Source organism: Calliphora vicina, chromosome 4, assembly GCF_958450345.1.
Source record: "Calliphora vicina chromosome 4, idCalVici1.1, whole genome shotgun sequence".
In the NCBI taxonomy this organism is placed as follows: domain Eukaryota; kingdom Metazoa; phylum Arthropoda; class Insecta; order Diptera; family Calliphoridae; genus Calliphora; species Calliphora vicina.
Window position 1 is genome coordinate 5,414,817 of NC_088783.1, and position 25,477 is coordinate 5,440,293.

Sequence of the window (25,477 nt, forward strand, 5' to 3'; positions counted from 1 at the left end):
GAATTGTTGTTGTTGTTGTACATTTTAAATAAATAAAGAGTTGTTACAAATTTTAAACTATTAAACGGCTTTTATTTGCAATCAAAAGGAAATAAACCAGGTTTTTAAAAGGTAAAAACGTAATAATATTTTTTATTTATAAGAAAAACTCGTACATGACGTATGATTTATATTATAATTTATAAATTAATAATAAGTATACGTAAATAAACAGTGACCCAGAAAAAAACGTATACATACTTGTATTAAGTTAAATAAAATTTAAACCGATCTCAGAAATACATAAATTTATACAAATATTATACAAATTTATAAATTAAATATTATTATAAATTTATCCACTTTATCCACAGAAATCCTCCCATTAAAGATTGCTTCCGCATTAGATTTCAAATATAAAATCTAAGAAACTGTTTAAGTTTGAGATTTAATCTTGATATAAAATTAAATCAACATTACTTTAATATTTATACAGGTTTGAGCTCAAACGGTTTGAGTATTTTTTGATAAACATTTGAGAATAATAGAGCGATCAATATAAATAGGAGTTTATTCCCAATTTTATAAATATAATCAAATTGTTGCCTTTAGGTTTGAGATTTACTGAGGAATAATATTTGATATCAATTTGAAGTATTACTTTATGAATTAATATCAATTTTTTGGTTTGAAAATAAAATTTGGGGTTTTTCAAATAAATCATGAATTTAAATCAAATGTTGATGTTGAAATTAATACAAACAAAATGTTTACATTAAAACATAGTATTTTTAAAATATTTTTTTTTTTAAATCCTTTTAATTTTATTAATAGTAAGGTAAAAATGTTTTAAAATTTTTTACTTTTTTTAAATTTTTCTAGAGAAAATCATTAAAATTACTACCTTCTGGGTATTTATTAAGAAAATGCTTTAAATATTGTAATATAAGGCTTTATTTATAATATATTATTAACTGACATATGGAATTTTAACAAATCATCAAATTTATATTCCAGTCATAATTATAATTTCAAGGACACTTCAGCAAAATGACAAAGATGTATTATTCATGTCATTGTTGTGTTTTATTTTGAAGACAAAAATCTTAGATGTCAAATCACGCTCTAATGTTAAGGAGTTAATTTTTTTTTTAATTGAATACTAAATAAGTATAATATAAAAATATAAGAAAGTTAGCGCACATAAACGAGCTTTCTGAAATTCGCACCTCAAATCCTAAAGCAGTACGTTTTTTAAATTTCGATCAGGGATTAGAGTTGTATTGTCACAGACAGTCTTATACACTAGTTAATGAAATAAAAATTCAAGCATGTGAAAATATACATAAATTGTATTTGAAATTTAAAAAAAAATATTTGAAAAAATTAAAATTTTCCCAATAAAAGCCATTTGGTCTATATTTATATTGGCTATTTACTGGGGAATGCTCCTGATATAAAGTGTAGTAAATGCAATTGTTTCACACTGTAGTCAAGGCTATATTAAGTAGTTCATGTTTTCAATTTGAATTGCATAGAAATGCTTATTGGGCATAGATAAGTAATATTTTTGTTTATCATCGCTACACATCATTACAATTAGTTTAAACTATTTATTTTAAATACTATCAAAGGAAATGGAATACATACATTATTCTGATAGACTTTAATCTACAAAACAAAATAATAACACTAGAAAAAATCAGTAGAACATCTCATCTCATTGTTCGATTTTTAAAATGTACATATTCTTACGTTTTTACCTTTTAAAAACGGTGGTTTAATTCCTTTAAATTTAAAGGAAATAAACTGGTTACTTTTGATTGCAAATAAAAGTAGTTTAGTAGTTTAAAATGTGTAACAACTCTTTATTTATTTAAATTCACACAACAACAGTTTAAATAATCACTCAGTGTTTTTATACACGTTTATAATTCACAGAAATACATACACTTAAATTATACACTTTATAATGTACAAGAATGCATTTGATATTAACTCTAACAGCGCCTATGATAAAACTGACTAACGATTGCAACCTCCGCCACTATTAATACACAGCGCCATCTTTAGATTAGATTCATGTTTGTGCTTAACGGACAAAACTAGAATATTCGAAGAGCTGGAGATGTCTATTTTAAACAAAAATCATTGGACGCAACTCCAAACTACAAGAAGTACTGGCGATATGCATGTATTCTAAAACTAATACTGTTTTTCCTGGGATTTAAATATTTTTGCTAAGTGTAATGAACATATAAATAAACATAATAAAAAACCAGCTTAATTGACTGCCATTTAAAACTGCTTAACTCTAGAAGTGGAGTAAAATAAAGAAATGAAAACAAAAGGAGAGAATAAACATTAAAACCAAAACACTAAAGGTCATTCCTACTTAAACAAACAACTGTGTGGAATTTTAAATACATATTTTACAGTCTTTGATACGCACGCTTTTACACATACACTTGAATACTTACGAATACAACCGTTTCACCCAAAAATAACTGAAAAGTAATAAAATCAAATTTTATTATAACGGTTTAAAAGTTTTCAAGTGTGTGCGCGCTTAAGTGTATTTAACCAACAACAACAAGAACATACAGCCAATGTATGTAAGTATGAGAGAGTGAAGGGGGGAAAAGAGAGAGAAATGGAGAAGATAACTGTTATTTAACAATTATAGTTAAAATTCAGCATATCGCATCGTGTTTGTGTGTAAATATTTTGTAATGGTGGGTACGAACAAAACGATTTATCTGTTTTTTATGTGGTTTTTCTTTGCATGTGTGAGTTTAATGTATGAATTTGTTTTTTTTTTTATATAAAGGATTCGCATTTGTATTTATACATATGTATTTACATATAAAACCCAACAAACATAAAATCAAAATGATAATATTTTCAGTTGAGAACACAGAAAATTCTCAGAGGTTTCGGCAAGAAAAATTATTACTAAAAAATGTATTACCAATTCGAAATGGTTAAGAAATAACGGTAACGTTAATTTGTACTATTTCGGTAACGGTATTTTAATGTAATGTAACGACATTAAATTTACAATAAAATTAAAAAAAAAATTAAAAATTTCTGATGATTTTAATAATTTTTTATTGAAATCAAACACTTTTATTTTCAAAATTTTTAAAATTTTAGTCGTTCTGAAAGGCTATTTTTGGGGCAACGATAGCTTAGCGGTAAAGGTAGCCAACCTTGATATTTTCTCTATTTGATATCAAATATTGTTCTCAAATCTAAAATTTCATTTGATTTTCCAATTTAATATTCAATATTGTTCTAAAATGTTTCGGAATCCTAAAGATAGAATTTTTATCTTCAAAAAATGTATTCAGGCAAACGGCTGCTAATCATATTCCATAAAAATTTCCAAATACTTGGTTATATTGTTACGTTTTAAGCTTTTGAAAACGTTGGTTTATTTCCTTTAAATAAACTTTTGATTTCAAATAAAAACCATTTAGTAGTTTAAAAATTTTAACAACTCTTTATTCATTTAAAATGTACAACAACAGAATTAAATAGTCACTCAGTGTTTTTTTATACACGTTTATAAATTCGCAGAAATTTTGATGCACTCAGTTGATGTTTATTCGAATAGCGTCTCTGATAAACTCACTAACGACTGCAACACTGCCATCTGCACTCTAGATTGTTATTTAACTGTCAAAGCTCGTATATTCGAAGCCTAGAGCTTTCGAATACACACGACATCTCTGGTGAACTTTCTACAATGCTATTTAACTGTCAAAACTCGAATATTCGAATTCGAATATAGGAGTAGCAGAAAACATTCAGCGTTGCGATACTTACGATCAATGATCAACTCAAAGCTTTTATTCAATGTTAATAATGCCCACAGATATGTTACAGTTTGAGAGGCACTGCTATTTGAAAGCATTATGCAACTTTAAAATCATCCGTTAAAACCGTTATATTTGAGTTCAAGTACAATTTCGTAACAATATTAGGCCTGTTCATTTACTTTCCCAGTAAATACTTGCAACGAGAGAATAAAATCAAAATTTACAAAATTACTCTCTTAAAATCTCAAAAATAGTAAAAAGTAAATGAACGCTTTTCCAGTAACAATTGTTTTATACACACAATTTTCATATTTTATTCCTTTTAAAATGTATAAATACTCACATTTTCTTCAATTGTATTGAAAATTCTTTTCTTTTTGATATTTTTTCACCACAAAAATAAAATTGTTAATAAATAAACATTAACACAAAACATATGATATATAAGCTGAAATATAACGAGTTCAAAATAGAACTTGTAATAGTTTGCAACGAGAGAGCACTCTCTAAAATTTATACGCTCTTGAATTTTTTTGAGTTAATGAACGCTTTTCCAGTAACAATTGTTACTAACTAGTAACAACTTTTAGTTATTGAACATAGCTATTATTTGCAAAACCACTTTTGAAATAAATTTGAGAATAATTTTTGATGAAAACAACATAATTTTGATTAAAATACATAAATAAATACATGTGTAACATAATTTGGTATTAAAATGAGAAAAAACCAATTATAAAACATTTTTTTTCAAATCAATCTCAAATTGTCTTTAATATTAAAACTAAACTTCGTTTGAGGTTTGAGAAATGTTTTTTAATCAAGTCAAAATAACACAATTAGACCAACTTTTGATATAAAATAATGATTTGAAATCAAACACTTTTCTCAATATCAAACGTTTGAGAGCAACCTGTTAATTATTTGAAAATAGCTATTAGCAATCACGGAACAGAAATCAGTTTTAATTATTTTCAATTTAAAATAATGTTTAAAAATTATTTTCAAAGAACAATTTAAAAATATTTGAAACTACAAAGCTATAACAATTTGAGGCTATCAGCGCAAAAGTGGTGTAACCCCAAACTATTTACTTAGGGGTAGGAGTAACTTACACCCCTTTTGCTCTGTTACTTTGTGGTATTATGCTGTGTGTAAAATTTATTTTTTCAGCTTCATCTGCTTTTGAATACCAAAACGTGGCTTACTCCACTTTATTCTGATAGTAGATAATGTAAGGAATGTATGTAACACCAGAACAGCAACCAACAACAATTGTGGGTTACACCTCTTTTGCACTGATGGCCACTTTTAAAGTTATGCTTATTATTTTATAATGGAGTGTTGCCTTTAGGTTTAAGAATGATTTGAAAATAATATTGAAATTAAAAATTTGTCAATCTTTTTCATTTTTAAATCAAACTTAAATTTAAGTTTGAGAAATCATTGAGAATTACGTTAGACATACAATGACTTTAGGTTTTCTTTAATAAAGGTGTTTGATTTTCAAATTATTTTTAAAACTGAATTCTACCATCCCACATAATGGTAGACGGGAATAAATTTATGTATCACCCCTATCGCGAATCAACATTTCACATGAAATATTTTCCCTTTTCCTTTTTTCGTTCATCAACTTTGTTCACGTGAAAAAAATTCCCCTAGTTGTGAAATTGTTAGATGGAATTTTGTAAACAATAAACAGCTGTTACGAACAAAATCAACTATTGTGAATGTAAAGTTCATCATGATATTCCCGATAGCAATTTTCCCTTCAAGGGAAATGAATATTTCATGGGAACAAAATTTCACATGTTATTGCCGATAGGGGTGTATATATATAACAAACACAATGTAATTCCATATTAAACAAAATTCTCAAAGTTTTCTCAAACCTTAATATGAATGTGTTAAATAAACATTTCATGCACAAAAAGTATTTATTTTCAATTTTTAAAAATTCACTTCAATAGATTTTAAAAATCAATTGATTTAAAAATTTAAATTCAAGCTTTTTTTTGTGCTTGAGATAACTTTGAGAATTATGTTTAATATCAATTGTGTTTGCTGGGTATAAATATGTGTTGTGTATGTATAACAAAGTGAGTATGTGCGTATGTGTGGTTTTGTATTTAATTTTATATTTAAGCTCAATTTAATCATTATCCACTTTGTATGTATGAGAACCCACATAAACATTACTTTTTTTGAAGCACACTTAGGTTTACAATAATAGGTACCTCAAAAACTAGATCACTAGAATGTTTTTAATTTTACTGGAAGAAAACTAAAATTAAGAAAATCGTAAAAAACATGCTAAAACTAAGAAACTTCTCTGGCGAATTAAACGATCTTATTGTGTTCATATTTTCTCTTTGTCATACATTGAAACAAATTAGTTTTCAAGTTTTTTTCCTTTATTTGTATTTGTGCTCAAACATCAAAATGTCTACAAATGGTTGAAGTATGTTGAAATTAATTACCTTTAAATTGCCATTTTCTATGTGATACGTTTTTTCATGAGAAAACACTAAAATGCAAGCATTAATAACAAAAATCTCTACTCACGTACATATATTTTATTCATCATACGTTAGAATTAAGAAATGGTTAATTACTTTAATTTATTATTAAAACAATGTTTATTCTAATGTTTTGTAGATAATTTTACATACTTTATTTGTTTAAATATTTGCAATTAAATTAATTTTATTGCTTAGTCGGACAGGTTTTTCCTCACTTTTTCTCAAAAGACAGGAAAACGTTAATCAGCTGCACCACAAATCAGAGACATACACACATATTATTTATATTGTATGAAATACATCCATACATACCTACTTTCTTTTAAAAATAATGAGTTTTTAAACTTTAAAGTTTTGTGTTTAGATTTGTTTAATGAAAATATGTGTACATATATTTTCCAATAAAGAATAAACATGGACATTTTTTAATAAAATTTTCCATTTTTTCAGTTTTATTTGTTTTCATTTCTTGTGTATTAATTTGCTTAAAAATGTCTAAACTATTTACATTTGTATCTACATTTTATATAGACATACATACATACATATGTATATATACAAATCTGAAAATTAAATTCACTCATTTATACAATCGAATAAAAACCCAACAAACACTAAATCAAACGTTTGAACAATGATGTTATTTTCATTTGTTATCAAACATTATTCTCCAAGTTTTCTCAAATCATAATAGAGGTTGGATAACTATCTCAAATTTGAATAGAGGGTTGAACATTTTAATAAAAGCTAAGGTTGACTTCATAAAATGTTTGCAATATTGTATTTTTTAATTTAAATCATTTTCAAACCTAAAATTTTTAATTTTTAATTATGAAATAATGTATAAAAAAAAGGATTTTTTTCTTTCTTGATATCAAATTTTATTTTCAAGTCTTTCTCAAACCTAAATACAAAAATCTGTTTATCATAAATAAAAATTTTATTTTAAATTTGAGAATGATTTGCGTATTTTATATCAAATTGAAAAAATTTTAATTTTTTATAAAAAAAATATCAAATAATTTAGGTTTGATAAAAAATTTAATATCTAATTGAGAAAATACTCTAAAAGATTTTTTTAAATAAAATTGAAACTGAATTGTGAAATAAAGATTTGAGAAACCTTTGAGTATAATGATTGATATCAAAGGTTTAACTTTGTGTCTGTTGGGTATAATGTTTAAAATTTCTATAAAATTGTTTCTTTTTGCCTGACATATACATAGCAAAACAATGTCAAGAAAATTGCAAAAAAAAGAAATGTTAAAGAACAGATTAAACAGAATGTATCTTAAAGTTTTCTGCAGAAATTTGTAGTTTTTGTTTTTAATTATAAAACTGACTTTCAAAGTTTAAATACTGAAAATGTTAGGTATTTAAGTTCTGTTAATGGTAAGAAGATTTTTGAAACAGGAGTTCTTTGAAATGGTTAATATCAAAAATTGGTATATTAGAAAAGATCTGAAATCAGGAACGAAACTCAAACTGCTCTGTGGTGAGAGTCTCTTGCAGTCTCCAAATTTTCAAATATTGAAACTGAACAGTAAAATTAAGGTTTGATAAACCTTTGAGAATTATAATTGATATCAAATAAAAAAAAGAAAAATTTATCAAACGTTTGAGTTTGTGTTTGTTGAGATTTTGTCTTCTAATAAACAGTATTGTAGGAAATTTATTATTTAAAATGGTTAATAAGGACTGAGATCGAAAAATTCTTAATTCTTTTGATCAAGTTACCATTGTAAAGCATGTCAATTATATTCATTTGTTGTTAATCTGATTGAAATAAGTGACGAGAAAAAAGTGCGTACTAAAATTATTAAATATTTTCAACAAAACCCAACTTGGTCCTACAAAAAGTTGGCCAAACAATCAAAGGTCTGCCGTCAAACTGATTCCAATATTATTAAAGAGTATCGGGAGAACTTGTAATGGTTCACATCAAGGCGAATTTATTACAGGTGACGTTAGTAAGCCAGCTGACTATTTTTTGCTCGATATGTTTTTTCACTTCTATCTGTCAAAGTTTGTTTACATTTCGTTATTAATTTAAATTAACGTTTTTGTTTCTTTTAATAAAAAATATAAAATAGTAGAAAAGTGAATAATTGATAATATAAAAGTGAATGGATTACTTATTGAAAGTAAATTTCACGTATTTATTTATTTTCACCCCTGTTTTCAGTTAGCAAATAATTTAACAAAAACAAAGTACATGTTGTTTTTGGTAAAGTTGTATTTGTTGTAGAATTGGGTATTGCCTTGGTTCACATGATTTTTCTAAAGCCTATAAATAGAAAGCATTTTCAAAAGAGCTCCCAACACTTCCGGTCGGAAAGCAGTCTGGTTAGCTCAGTACTCGGTACGAAAAGTTAAAGCCAATGCAGGTTTAAAAACATACAAGGCTCAAAAAGTTATTGACAGGAACTCTGCTTAACATTTAGAGGCCAAATACAGAGCACGGAAATTGAAGTCAAATTTTATACAAAAAATAGACCTGCTGCATAATGGATGATGAATCTTACGTATGGAATAATTTTCGTAGCTTCCGGGTCAATATTTTTATGTAGCTGATGCTTGATGAAGAAAATTTTAGGAACCAAAAACAGAAAATTTTCCTAAAAAGTTCTTGGTATGACAGCAATATGCAGTTGCGGCAAAAGAAGCGAAACTTTTGTTACAAAGGCCTCTATAAATGCCGAAATTTTCATAAAGGATTGTTTACAAACGAGGATGCTTCTATTCATAAGACTTCTTAAAGTGTCCACTTGTTTTTGGCCTGGTTTGGCATCCTGTCACTATGATAAGCAAGGTCTTGAGTGCTATAAGAACAATATTGTAGTATTTATACCAAGAGAGGCAAATTCTCCCAACTGCCTGGAGCTAAGGCCAGTGGAGAGATATTGGGATCTTGTTAAAAGAGAATTGAAAAGCAGAAGAAGGTGTCCAAAAGTGTGGTAGACTTTAAGGGGCTACCTGTTCTAACAATGTGAAAGAAAGCTCAATAAAAACTTTATTGGAAGGGTTTCCGGAAAAGGTTCATAAATTCATCACAATTGATTAGAACTATAAAAATAATATTTTCTGTAAATTGTAATAATAATTTCAATCAAATAAAAAAAAATCAAAACTGTAAGTTTAGTGGTTTAATTTTTATTAACATACTAGTTGACCGCCCCGGCTTCGCCCGGTGGCTAATTTACTAATGTTAGTTCTTCAAGTTTCTCCAACCCACATTATCCTGCCTGTTCTTATTTATTTGCAAATAAAATATCTAAATTTGTACTGCATACTTTAGGGATCTTTTTTATTATAGTTGACTGGACTCAAAAAAAAAAAAATTCCGGAATTTTTGAATTTTTTTTCTCTACAAACCATCTGCTTAAAATTTCGAATCGAATAAAAAAAAATCAGCCAAATCACTCCAGCCGTTCTCACGTGATGACATTACATGTATGTTAAGATTTTTTCGATCTCAGTCCTTAAATAAATTTTGAAAGTTGTGTGTAAAACAGTCGTTGTAGCCAATTTTTTATTTCAAATTTAGTTTGTTTACTTTCTACCATTTCTATAAACTAAAACTTACTTTACATTTTATTTTGGTAGTTTTCTAAAACAAATATTTGCAATTGTTAGTTTTGTTTGAAATATTTGTCTTTTTTGTCTTTAAAGCCTTGAAATGCTTTGAAATGGTCACATTTTATACTTTTACAAATTGCAGTTTCTCAACATGAACATTTTTATGACCAAAACTATGTAAGTCAGTAGTTTAGTTAAGTTTTAAAATGTGTATAATACAACTTTTAACCAAAAAATAAAAAAAGGACGCCAATCTGTTATACAGTGGGCGTGGGTTTTGGGTGCTTTTAATTTTTATTGTTTTAATTGAGTTGAGCCCGGCATACATGTAGCAAATTCAAGGACATTGTAATAAAAACCTAAAAATTTACTTGAACTTTTCAGAAAACTAAATGACAGTTATTACGTTTTGTTATTAAGATCAATTAATAGTTTCAAAAGAAATCAAAATTACCAGTTTTGTAGTTACACAGCAGTGTGAAATTATATTTATAGTGTATTGTGATTTATGTAACTTATTTTGTTATTAATTACAGGATTACAAAAACCGTTTCCTTTTATGCCTGTAAAATTAGTTTGTTTTTATTACTGTTTTACTTACTGGTAAGTAAATTGTATCACTTTTTAATGGTTCATAATTGTGCAGACAACTACAATTTAATGACCTTACCACAACAACAATAACAACAACAACTACATTTAATTTTATAAATCTGTAACATCAACTACTAACAAAATGATAAACAACATTAAACACTCACACCTCTCTCCGTTACTCAAGAAAATTATGGCTCAATAATGTTAAAATAATTTACTACAGGCCATAAAAAGAGACAACAACAACAAGGAAACAGCAGCACCAACAACAACAACATGCCCTGTAGTTGTACATGATTTGTCTTTAAACATTTTTAACAGGCCCTTTTGCCGTTTTAAACTCTGTTGAGTGTAATAAAACATTGTTGGATCGGCGAAAGGGGGAAACGAGCAAAATATTAACAAAAAATCATAAAAGCGCTTTCTGCGCGAAAGGACATAATTTTCGCTGTAAATAAAACTTAAACGTAAAAAAAAACTAACGAAGAAATGTAGCCATCCACTCGTTCATTCATTCAGTCACTTACTTTGGCCAAGTGCTGGGAAAACTCTAGAGTTGAGCAATTTAAAATATTTTCTTGTTTTGCAGCTTGTTCGTTGTTTTTGTTAACAACACAAAATAACTGACAAAAACTTTTGACAGGTTTTTTTTTTTTGCAAAATTTGTTCGTTGTTTTTCTTTTTTAATTTTAGAAAATGACTTTGAACAGGAGTTTGTAGAAAGAGCTGGTGTTTATTTTAATAGGACTATTAAAAACAAACATTTTGTTGTACTCCATCATACCAAAAAAGTTTTCTACACAATTACAATTTTACATCTTGGGTCTCTTGATTTTCATATTCGGTAGACATATAATTGTTTTTTTTAAAGAATTTCGTATATGAATTTAATTTGAGCTGAACTTTAAAGGCGAATAACTTTAAAACACGAGCTATCTTTATAAAACCCTTTGGTGGTTTTGGTATACTAATTATCTACTTTCATTTCCCGTTGGTTTCATTCGGGAAAGATTTTCTTGTTGCACAGTGAAATAAGGAAAAAAGTAATAACCAAATATTTGAAGAATTTATGTTATTTTCATTTGATATCAACCAAAATAGTTCTGAATTTCGAATTCAATTTGAGTTTGATTCAGAAATTAATTCTTAGAAAATTATATTTTCTCAATTTATTATCAAATTTTATTTGTAAATCTTTCTCGAACCAAAAATGTAATTCTCAAATGTTTCTCAATCCTAAAAAAGGTTTATATTTAACATTTCAATAATTAAAAATATATATTTTCTAATCAAGTGTTATTCTCAACTCATTCTTATCTAGAATTAAATTTGTGTTAATGAAAATATTTTTAAATAATTCGCAAAGATTAATGTTCGAAAATTATTCTCAAATCAAAAAAACAATAAAATAATTGTCAAAGGTTTCTCAATCTTTTTAACATTTACATTAAATATGAGGTTGGTTTGAAAAATAATATATTCTCAATTTTATATCAAATGTTATTAATTTTCTCAAATCAATAAAATAAATTTGAAATTAAGAAAAAGCTTTTGGAAAATAAAAAAATAAAATGTGTTGGTTAAATATTTAAGAATTATATTCGGTGTATGGCTTAAAAAAGCGGGATTTACAATACATGGCGTAACTTTTACACGGGGTTGTTGTTTTTAATAACTTGAAGTGTACATATCTGTCATTTATTCTCACTTAGTTATTGAATATTATAAAGTAAACAAAAAAGTTCTTTTTGCTTCGAAAATGTCGAATTTTGTGGAAAGTTTAGCTTTACTTCTTTAATTTAAAAAAAGTGTCGCTGAAGCACAGCGATTGCTCTCCAAAGCAAGAGGAGAATGTGTTCCATCGGTTTCAAAGTGTGAGAGAGATGGTTTGTGCGGTTCAGAATAGGTGATTTTTACACGGAAGACAAAGATCGCCCAGGGCAGCCAAAAAAGTTTGAAGACCAAGAATTGGAGGCAGTATTATATGAATATTGTTGTAAAACTCAACATGAGCTTGCAAATTAATCAGCAATTTCAAAACGTTTGCGTGTACTGTATTCATTCAAAAGTAGAGAAATCGGATACCCAATTTTCCACTTGCGTTTAAAAAAAAGTTGACATAAAAAAACTTCACTGATGGTTAAATCATAGAGAAACATAGAGCGGAAACTAGAAAAAAGCTCAAACTCAAAAATAACTTAAAATAATTACGCATACAAATGTTGTTTTTAATACATTCTCACCAATTAGGTTTCTGAAAACTGAGTTAGGTCTTTGACAGGAGAGTTTCCGTTCTATGTCTATTCCTTATGGATTAAATGGTTCAAGTGTTGTATTATGTTTTTTCAAACATAATTCTCAATGATTTCTAAATCCTAAAAATAGTTTTGAATTTCACATTTGAATTCAATTTGAGTTATTCTCAAAATCAGTTTAAAGTTAATTTAAAAAATGTTTGAAATCAAGTTTTACTCTTCAATCATTCTCAAATCGGAAATTAAATTTCGATTTAAGCAAAAAAAAAACGTTTGAAAAATTAAAACAATTATTGATTCTTGATCAAAAATTTTAAGAATTGCGATATATTCTTTTGATATAAAATTAAATTCTCAAATGTTTTTTAAATCTTGGATTTTACAAAATTCAATTTTAATTGCACAAATTGTGAATGAATAACCATTCAATTTTTGGAATGTAAATTTTGTAATTGTATGGTCGCTAACATTCGAAAACCGAATATGCAAATAAAGAAATAAAGAAATGTCAATCGACATTTCTTTCTCCTTCTTCTCCTTACATAGTGCAACACGAAAAACAATAACGATGATAAAAGTCCATTAAAAAGACCCGTGTCTCCTAGTTTTTCCCAAAGTCATGCACTTCTTTTATGGGCCCTCGGTGTAATTTTTGCAAAAAAGTGATAATTTTCTCATGCTCATATCTTGCAAACCGTGCGGAATTTTGATTTACTCTCTGAGGCAAAGTTGTAGCCCTTGTCCTCGAGAACAATAATTGTGAACATATAAAATCAAAAAACTTCATCTTCAATATCAAAATCGCAAAAAAAAACTTTAACTTTGCTCATGACGGGTGTTTTTTTTTGGTCTTTTATCATGTACTGGTGTCCGTATATGGTTATATTTCCATGACTTCCATGACTTTCCATAAAATTACACACAGTGTTATTAATAGGTTAAGAGTTTGATATTAAATCTTTCTTAATTTCATAACAAAACTTCATGATTGCTGCACGCAGATTTACAAGATTTTTAACAATATTATGGTCACAGTAACTATTTACATGATTGTGGTAACCATAATATGGTTAATTTATGATTGACATGATTCTATCAACCATATATATGGTTACAGTAAACAAATATATGTTTGTGGCAACCATATTTATGATGAATAATTTTATCATAATATGTTGTTCTCAGATTATGATAAGCCTTAAGCCGAGAGCAACATAATATGATAAGTCCTTCATCATATGAATGGTTGTCACAAACATATATTTGTTTACTGTAACCATATATATGGTTGATACAATCATGTGAATCGTAAGTTAACCATATTATGGTTACCACAATCATGTAAATGGTTACTGTGACTATAATATAGTTAAAAAACTTGTAACAATATTGAAATGGTTACAGTAACCATGCCCAACTATATTTTTTCTCTGCGTGTGGGATTGTGTTGAATAATTAATTTTGTATATTACTGGTATAATGGTTGATCGTTTATATTATAGAATCTGCATTCTAAAGGATTTAAATCTATTTAATAGCACAGCCGAATTTTATATTTTCGCTTATTAAATTGCCTTATTAAAATTATATAATTTATTAAATAATTAGCAAAAACATAAAGACAACAGTAAGTAATTACAAGAGTGTGTTCAACATTAAGACAATTTAAAGGGTTTAATTTTTTTCCTAATATTATTATTATACTCTATGAAAACATGCCATTAAAAAACGTGGGCACAATGACACAAGATAAGTTTTACTGGAGGGTTTCAAAAAGTAACTTTTTTTTGGAAAAAATAAACATTTTCCTTTTAATTTTTGTTTGTTAATAAATTGCGTTGTATTGTCATTTTGCTTTGTTTTTTGTTTAAGATACTTTAACTTTGCCGCAGTTAAATAAAATTTATGGTTTTTGCCAAAAGGCAAATAATTGATTTGGGTAAAAACGTTTGTATAAATAAAGAGCGAAAAAATATATCATTTTTTTTTTCTAGCTGGGTGTTGGTATTTTTATATTTTCACGTATAAATTCTACATGTGTGAACTAGAAAATGTCCTTAAATAAATTATAATCCCTTAGCAGATAGAAAAGCATACAAACATACGTCTGCAGTTTATTTGTTTAGGACCATTTGTTTGTTTTTATACCCTACATTATTAGTTATGTTGACTGAGGTTTATGTATAAGTTTGTTCGTTGCCAGAAATATTTAACTGAGTTCTAATATTATTTTATTTTTATTTTGGATTCTTATTAAATTTAATTGTCCAAAGTACGAGCCTAAAATTGGAGGATTGGTATTAAAAATCAAAAACCTTCAAAAATCAAACAAATTTTACACAGCAATTTTCAACATTAATAGCGTCTACAGCTAAGCTTGTTGTTGTCATGGTTAAATAAATTGAATGTTTTGTAGTTGTAATATGTTGTTGCCTTTCTTTAACATGGGCATCAAAGTTGAGACGAATGTAATTTGTGTAGTTTTAGCTATAAGTGTAGGGTTTTTAAGATTCGGCATCACCGAATATTTCATTGTAACTTGTTTCATAAATTTCTTTATATGAAATTGTAAGAATATATTCTTTATATTAATTCAATAATGTTTAGGGTGGTCCAACATACTTATAGATTCATATTACGAGAGCAGTTTGAAAGTAATTGTTCACACGAGCATTTGACAAATAGCAATTTTCAAGACACTTTAATTGATTAATAATCACCCCATAGATTATCGAAACAGTGGGTTTGTCTATGAAAATGGGCTAGGGCCTTTAGTAATAGTGAAATAAACATGATCCATTATTCAAGAAACACAAAAGAAATGAAGATCCGAAAAAAACGTATTGAAGTTACCTATGATGTTTATAGAAAAGTCAGCTATAGATCCATTATCCACATGAGAATGTTGTATTTCACTGTGTGTAATTTTTTGAGTCATGGAAATATAACCATATACCGACACCACTACGTGATAAAAGACCAAAAAAATACGCGTTTTGCTTTTAATTTCTGAGGTAAAGTTGTAGCCCTTGTCATAAAGAACAAAAATTGTGAACATATAAAATCAAAAAAACTTCATCTTCAAGATCAAAGTCGCAAAAAACTTTAAAAAATTCTAAATAAATTTGCATGACTATGTTCTTTTATCACGTATTGGTGTCCGTATATGGTTATATTTCCATGATTTAAAAAATTACACACAGTGTTATTAAACTAACGCAAAAGAAATAAATATCAGAAGAAAACGTATCAAAGTTACCTATGATTAGGGTTTTTATCCCGGGAATTCCCGGTACAAATTTCCCGGGAATTTTGCCAATTTTTCACTACCCGATTCCCGGGATTTTTAGTCGGGAATCCCGGGAATTAAAAACTGACAAAATTACATAGAAAACAAATTAGAACACTATTTTTTTCACCAAAAAACAGTGAAAAGTTTTTTACAGTTTTTTGCTTATATCTTGACATTAATAGACCGCTTATTATTATTTATTTGGGGTTTTTCGTATAAAAATTTAAAAAGAGAATTCATTATTTATAGAATTTATTTCTTATTGAATCATTCTAATTTCTTTAAATTTCTTCTTCAAATCCATAACAAAATAGCTTCAAAAATTTATTAAATGATAAAATTTTTATTCAATTAAAATCTAGTACAAAAAGGTTTAAGACAACTTTTTCAATTAATTTTGTATATGATTTGATTTAACAAAAATTTAATCATTCAAAGTTTGAATAAATTCTGTTATTAATTAACTTTAAAATTAATTCAGTTTAAACAAAGAAATTGGAATGAATCTAAAAAATTAAATATTAGGAATGGATTTATGGATTGAAATTTTTTAATTACGGATTAAGATTTTAGTGAATTTAGCTCAAATTTTATTAATTAATTCGAAGCTATGATATTTAATAATTATAACACTAAGTTTTTATATGAAATTTGGCCATAATATTCCTAATTTACAGTATCATTATATATTTCGGGAATAGACGGGTACCCGGGAATGTAGAAAAAAAATTCCCGATTCCCGGGAATCAAAAAAGATCGGGAAATTAAAAACCCTACCTATGATGTCTATAGCAAAGTCAGCTTTAAGAGCCGATTAATGTTCGTACCCTGCTGCTGTGTTTGGTTCTCATTAGTCTAAGAGACCAGTAAGAATACAATGACATTACTTTTCTATTTTTTCGAATGAAATTTTTAATCTGCCATCGTATTGTTTGCATTTCTAAGATATTTCTGTGTGTTAACAAAATAAATCAAGCAACAAATTCGATTACTCACAGTGTGTGTGTGCCTTCAGAAATTTTGTAGTTTATTAAAAGTATATTTTTTATCACTCGAAGAAGTTTAAACAAGAAATTGTTTATTTTCCCCAGAGATATTTGCCTAAATAAATGGCCCCTTATACATATATGCCACGTTCAGTTTACTGTTTTTGCTATTTTTATATTTTTATTTTTATTTTATAATCTAAAACCCACATCTCAATCAAACATTAAAATATTGACACACAGATAGACATATATTCATAAATATAAGGGTGACTCTTATAGTGGAATTGTCAGATTTTCGTTGCTTCATCTAAAATCCAAACACAGAAAATTTAAGAAAAATCTGATAACATTTTATTTAAAATGTCGAGTTTTGGTACAAAATATTCCCAAAATTAAATTTAAAAAACATATTTACATAAATATAAAATATAAAAATTTTCAAACATCGTTTATAATTTGATACCTAACAAATTATCTCTTTACTGAATGAAAAGTTTTTTATATGAATTATTTTTTTTTCCGATTTTGCAAAATTTTCTGCATTTGGTTTTTAAATGACTGAGAATAATTTTAGACCTTGGGAGCTCTGAAAATCGAAAATTTCAATATAAGGGCCACCTTAGTACAAATAAAGAAATACACATACAAGTATCAAAGTAAATAATGAATGCGGGTCAATTTTCAAAACAAAGTTTGCAGTTTTTTCCCCCAATATTTTCATCATTTGTGTGTTCGAGTATTTTATTCTATTTTATATTCTCTGTCTATAACACTGGACAACAAATGAAATGAAAATAGAGTAAATTAAATATGGACGGAGAATCATCAGTCATAAGTTAACGCTTTTATAAACTGCACAGTGGGATGTACCGACAAATAAATGGTAATACATAAATATGTAACTTCTAAACTACTGGTCAGATTTCTTTGAAAGCTGAAATGCGGGATTTACAATAGATAGCGTATCTTTTGATCGCGGGTTTTGCTTTTAATAATTTGTATGGCATTTTGACGGGTACATATCTCTCATTTATTCTCACTTAATTATTAAACATTATAGTGTAAACAACAATGTTTTTATACCCTACACCTCCATAGTGGGGAGGATATTATGCGTTTGTGCAGATGTTTGTAACGCCCAAAAATATAAGTCTAACACCCAACTTAAAGTATACCGATCGACTGGCTGGTTGGCTGGCTGGTTGTCTGTCCATGTAAACCTTGTGCGCAAAGTACAGGTCGCAATTTTGAAGATATTTCTATAAAATTTGGTCCCAAGGAAAAGACCTAAGCTTTCTTTTGAGCAAAAAAATTTTTTAAAAAAAGGTCCCATATTGGAAAAAATTTCGATTTTGCAAAAAAAATTAAAAAATTGTATGTCTTGCGTTACAAAATATTTATTTTGATAGATATCCTACTCGCATCCCACTAAGCGACCAAAAATATCTTTTGAGCAAAAAAAAAATTTAAAAAAGGGCCCATACTGGAAAAAAATTTCGATTTTGCAAAAAAAAAGTAAAAAATTGTAAGTCTTGAGTTAAAAAATATATATTTTGATAGATATCCCACTCGCATCGCACTAAGCGACCAAAAGGGTCTTCAAGGATAATATCTAAGCTTTTGTTTGAGCTAAAAAAAAACCTTCTTAATAAAAAAGGCAACAAAGTTTTTGATTTTGCAAAAAAAGTCAAAAATTTTATGTTTTGAGTTACAAAATATTTATTTTGATAGATATCCCACTCGCATCCCACTAAGCGACCAAATAGGTATTCAAGGAAAATATCTAAGCTTTATTTTTTTTTAAAAAAAGGGCCCATTTTAAAAACACTATTTGGGACACATTTTGCTAAGAACAATAGGTAATAAGTTACATGGATAAGAAAAAACCCCTGTTTGACCAAAATGTCAAAATTTGTGTCTGAGTTACTATCCAATAGAACTAACCTTGGTGCAAATTTCATCCCGATCGGAAGACATCGATTTCAAAAGTTGGTTCACTTGACATGAAATGCCCCATATACAAAATTCATGTCATCAAATTTTGTTACGATCGTTCCATAATTAGTCATAGCTCCCAAATAGACCCGCTTCAGAAAATCACTTTAACGTGCATAAATCTCTTAAAAATGTTGGTATACACACAAAATACAACATAGTTAACTTTAATATAGACATAAATCACACGACCTAATTTCATGGTGATCGGACCATAATTGGTCATAGCTCCCATATAAGGCTCACTTCCGAAAATCACTCACGAATATTAATTTTTGATGTTTTTGAAAAGAAAAATGTTTTGCTCATTTACTTAGTGTAGGGTATTATATGGTCGGGCTTGACCGACCATACTATCTTACTTGTTGTTTGCTTCGAATTGTCAAATTTTGAGCCATCAAAGCGTCATATGCGGGAAGTTTTGCTTTACTTCCTTAATTTGAAAAAATGTGCCGCTGAAGCACATCGATCGTTCACCAAAGCTTAGGTTGAATTTGTTCCATTGGTTTCAACGTGCGAGAGTTGGTTTGTTCGGTTCAGAAGTGTCGTTTTGACACAAACGAGAAAGATAGCCCAGGCCAGCCAAAAAAGTTTGAATACCAAGAATTGGAGCATTACCCCATGAAGGTTATTGTAAAAATCAACAAGAACTTGCAAAAAAATCATTAGGATCTACTCAGCAGCAGTTTAAAAATATTTGAGAGCAGCAGAATTCATCCAAAAGCATGGAAATTGTGTACAATACGAACTGAAGAGAAGAGACCTTGAAAGACGATTTAGCTCGTCCGAAATGATGCTTGAACGCTATAAAACAAAATTAGTTTTGCTATGAAAACGATAAAACGAAGAGTAAGAGATCGATGTGAAGCACGGCCAACCAGCCGAATCGACACCAAAGCTAAATATCCATGGTGCTTATTCCCCTGACAGTCGGTTCTACGCACTGGAATGACCCGAGTTCATTATGCCAAGGGCTGTAAACTCAGCAATCACTGCTGCTACAACAACAACAACATCCATGGTGCTAAGGTAATTCTATGTATTTGGTGGGAGCAAAAGAGTCCTATTTATTATGAGCTGTTGAAATCTGACGAGACCATCATAGGGAACCTGTACCGAACGAAACTGATTCGTTTAAAGCATGCCCAGAATATGCGGCAAGACATGAAACCATTATATTTCACCATGACAACGGTAGTCCACATGTTGCAATACCTGTTAAAAGGTATTTAGAAAGAAGTGGTTGGGAAGTTTTGTCTCACCTCACCTATTTTTTTTCAATCGATGCACAACGCTCTCTCTGGGATACGCTTCACTTTGGAACAGTGTATGCGTTCTTGTCCTCAAAAGATGAGCACTTCTTTTGGCTCAGAATCGATATGTTACCAGAAAGATGGGAAAAGGTCATAGCTAACAGTTGCCAATACTTTGAATAAAATTATATTGTTCAAATGCTTCAAAATAGAAGCTAAAAATTTGAAAAAACACGCATTTTTTGTCATTCACCCAAAATGAAAACATATGGAAACTATAATATTGAACTATATTATATCTTGAACTTAAGGAGATATTTGAAATCAAAAAATTTAATAGGCTTTTATTACTTTGATATTTTTGCTAGTTTTTCTATTAAGAATGCAAAGAAAGAGACTGGTAAATTTCAATACGTTTTTAATTTAAACCTTGCCAGAAACAGCTTAGTTTCAAAAACTATATCTTAAACCTAGAGTTGGGTTTTAACAGACAAAATTGTTTTCGAAATTAAATATACATAAACAAATACATATACCAAATTCAAATATTAACAGATTTTGTTGCTATAAAATCTAAATATTTAATAAATTAGCCAAAACCGATATATTAAAACCGAACACGAAACTCATAACTAAATTTAACATTAATTTCTCTTTCGTGTTATTCGATTTTGAATTAATTGTTGCATAGTGTAATCGATTATTCATTCATAGTTCAAATGCTACGCCTTAAAACGAAATAAACATTCCAGTAAGTTTACTTGAGTTATAAATTGCACCTTACTGTTGTTCATCATGATCTATAAAATAATGCAAAAACTGCATTTAAACATTTAAAATATTGATTTTATTAAAGCTTTAAAATAATTCATTTTGATAACTTGCTTGTAAGCAATTTTTGTTTTAAACTTTAAACTGAATTTTTAAAATGACCCGTAATTAAAAAAATATTTGTTAGAATTTTCAACTAAAACAACAAACGACTAACTGGCACTTGACAAAAACAACATCAACCAAAAAATAACAAAAAACTAAAGGCGTTGCCTAAAGCCTTGACCAGTACTACAAGAAATTCCACGGAAAAAAATTTTCAAACATTTTGTTTGTTTTTTCGTAGCTAATAGTATTTTTGCTGTGGATTCCATATAAATTGATATAAAAAGTTTTTTAATCCTTTTTGTAACAAAAAAAAAAAGAAAGAACTTCCAAGTAAACTGAAGAGACAGACAGTTTGAAAACAATAGCGCACAGCCCCCTTTTCATTGTTGATTAATACTAATTACTCAAGATTACGGAACAAAATGCCAAAATAATGAGAAAAGGATTTTATCTATGAATCATGTACATAAAAAACACCAACCGATAACGTTTATTAATGTTAAGGAACATTTTGTTTGAAAAAAACGAGGAAAATAAAAGCTTTTAAATCGCCTGCAAAAGTACTTATTTACTGTCAGGAAAGAATTTAATGCAAAGAAGATTTAATGCAAATGGAGTGAGAAATAAACATAGGGTAGAACTAGAGTCGCCACTGAGAGTAAAATATTTTAAAAATATTTACTCTTTCCCAAAATACATTTAGTTACTTGTATTTTATTGTCAATAATTACTACTACAGGCCTTCAGCATTACTAAGAAGTAGTCGTATATTGACTTATTTATTATCTGTTATATAACTGCTTACTTTTTAGTAATGAGTTATTTCATTCATCACTTGTAACTAGTTTTAGTGATATTAAGTACTTGTGGCCAATAACATCAACGTGATAAATTAATGAGTTAAAATACTGTATAAAGTGCTAAAATTTAGCAATTTAACTGATTACTTACTTGGTAATGAAAGTTATTGGTGGCATACAATTGACCGTTAATTTCCTTACATTACAGCATCTAAGAAGCGCTTTATTAAAAGTTCATTAACGCATGACTTAATTTATTAGGTGCTTGACAAAATGTGTTAAATTTTTACTGATTTAATGTAAGTTTCAACATAATCTAACAATCATGTTTTTATATCCTTCACCATGAGTGGCAAAAGTATATATAAGTTTTTCATTCCGTTTGTAATTTGTACTTTTTTAAGTATGGCAACTCTTAATGTTTAAGCTGCGAACATTAACACCGAAAGCTTTAGAATTCAAATATACGAGTTTTTACCGTTATTAACAATCTAGGCCAGGGAAGCGCAAAAAGAGAAATTGCAGTTTGTGTGCATGTATAGGTTAAAAATAAAAAATCCGCAACAAGATCAAGCAACAGAATGAAATATTTGTATTTTTACGCTCAATTGTTTGCAATTAAATGAGTTATTATTATTATTATTATTTACGCTCTTGCTGTGTGTTTTATTTACTTTCGGGTTGTGTACGTGTAAATTCACGAAAATGTTCGTAATCTCAACAATATGAACGCCTACCAATGATCTAGGCTAATTAGATGCAGATGGCAGTGTGTATAAATAGCGAGTGCGGTTGCAGTAGTAAATGAGTCTAATTTGAAGCATCGCAACGTACAAATTTTTCAAAGGATGCAATGTTTGTGGAACTTCAGAGGAGTAAATAAAGACCTTTTATATATGTATTTGGTATTGGTGGAAACCTTAGGACTTCAAGATTGATATTTTAGTAAAATTTGATAATTTTTTGAATTTTTCGGACGTCATTTACCTTAAAAACTAAAAAAATTATAATATGGTTATATTCCACGAAGAAAAATATAAAATTTGAATTAATGTAAAATTTTAATGGTTAAAGATATCATAACAAAATTTAAAAGTAATGTCCTTAAATCAATGGCATTTTAATTTTTGACATTTTTTATTTCTAAATAACGAAATTCCTAAAACGGGGAAAATAAGTTCCAAAAACTGAGTTTTTTAGAAAAGTGCCGACTGTGACATTATTTACCGTGTGATAGTAAACAAACTTTGTAAGTATTTAAGAAACATATGGAGTTATACAAATATGTATCTTTTTGGAGGATCAGTGCTTTGCCTTTTTAGAATTTTTTACTCAAGCCTAATTTTTTTTTTTTAAAATTGGCCAAGTTTGGCTAGGCCTGGTGGGGACTAAGTTCACTTAAGGGGGCCAAATTTTACTTTACACGCTTTTGCATTAAGTTCTCATTCCGGATCATATAAAAATTGTATATAGTCCCCAAGAATTTTTTTTTTTATAAACGAAAAAATATATCGTATTTTTTGGGGAAAAACGTAAAAAGTACGGCCCTTTTTACTAGTTCCAACTTTGGATGCGTGTAACTTTTTATAGGGATAAGATAACTGTTAGCAAGTTTTATTTATTATATTTAGAATTTTATCACCAATATAGCTGATATTTTAAAAATATATTTGGACCCTCCGTAGGCCGGCCTTATTTAAAAAACCAAAAAAAGATCGAGCAAAATTAAAAAAAACAAGTAAGAGTGCTATATTCTGCTGTGCCGAATCTTATATACCCTTCACCAAATTATACTTCAAAATTTTAAATATTTTTTGGTAAACAAAATTTAATTTTTTTTCCAGTTGTTTTTTTCATTTTTTGGAAAAAAAAATTTTTCGATTGTTATTTAAATTTTTTTTTTTTAAATTTTAAAATTTTTTGTGGTCCATCTTACTATGGTCTTACATACGTCGTTGCAAATGTCTTTGAAATATCTATCATTAGATATCCATATTGTCTATATTAATGACTTAGTAATCCAGATATAGATCAAAAATAGGTCAAAAATCGAGGTTGTCTTGGTTTTTTCCTCATATCTCAGCCATTTGTGGCATGTATGACAGAATTATTGAAGATTTGGATCCCGAAGATATCTGGGGTCTTCAGAAAATTCAGACATACGGACAGACAGACAGACGGACATGGCTTAATCGACTCCGCTATATATAAGGATCCAGAATATATACACTTTATAGGGTCGGAAATGAAAAATGTAGAAATTACAAACGGAATGACAAACTTATATATACCCTTCTCACGAAGGTGAAGGGTATAATAAATCAGTAAACATAAATATCTCTTTAACTAATGGAGATAATCTACACATGTAAGCGTATTTTCTGTAGATCTTCTCAAGGACTATTAAGTTTCAGCTCATTCAGTTCATAAATGGATTTTTGGCGATTTTTTAAAAAAAAATTGGAACCCAGATCAACTCGGCTCCAACCATGTGAAAATTCGTATTAATATATCCAATTATTTCCAAAAAAAAAGTTTCTAAACCACTGTGCATCGTTAAGTAAAGACATCAACTGCATTGCCAGTGTATACTTGTACATTATGCGAATTGATAAACGTGTATAAAAACACTGAGTGACTATTTGAACTGTTGTTGCTGTACATTTTAAATAAATAAAGAGTTGTTACAAATTTTAAACTACTAAACGGCTTTTATTTGCAATCAAAAGTATCCGGTTTATTTAAAGGAAATAAACCACGTTTTTAAAAGATAAAAACGTAACAATATTCTGGATCGTTATAGATAGCGAAGTTGATATAGCCATGTCCGTCTGTATGTTGAAATCAAATTTTCGTAGCCCCAAATAAATCAATATATCGGAAATTCTCCCTCGGTTGCTATTTTAAATCGATACAAATGGCTGAGATATGTATAAGAAATAAACCAGGACAACCTCGATTTTTTACCTAATTTTTCTCTATATCTAAGTCATTAATATAGACAATATGGATATCCAATAATAGATATTTCATAGACCTTTGCAATGATATATATAAGGCCAAAGTTAGTCGGACCTACAATGGGTCAAAATTGGAAAAATATTTTTTAACCGACATTTTTTTTGAGCAAAAAATTTTTTTTCACAATTAAATTAAAAAATTAAAATAAAATTAAATTTTAAAATTAAAAAAGAAAAAAAAATTTTATAATTTTTTTTAAATTTTGTTTACCTAAAAATATTTAAAAAAATTATTATAATTTTTAGAATAATTTGGTGAAGGTTATATAAGATTCAGCGCAGCCGAATACAGCTCTCTTACTTGTTTAGGTTAAGATCAATAATATTTGATATTCACATCTACCATAAAAAATTAAAAAAATATAATAATACAAATGCAGTAAGTAGTAAACAAAGTGAAATAATAGTTTATTTTTTTGAATACTCAGAAAATCAATATAAATGGTTTTTTAATCTACTATTTTATGGCCAAAATATGTATATTGGAATG

The 25,477-nt window shown here is 28.0% G+C and overlaps 1 protein-coding gene across 3 annotated transcripts in view; it reads right to left on the bottom strand.

Annotated features, from left to right (window-relative positions):
* The window catches only part of LOC135958125 (venom dipeptidyl peptidase 4), a 342,726-nt gene that overhangs the window by 65,855 nt on the left and 251,394 nt on the right, over positions 1 to 25,477 (bottom strand). The window lies entirely within an intron of this gene.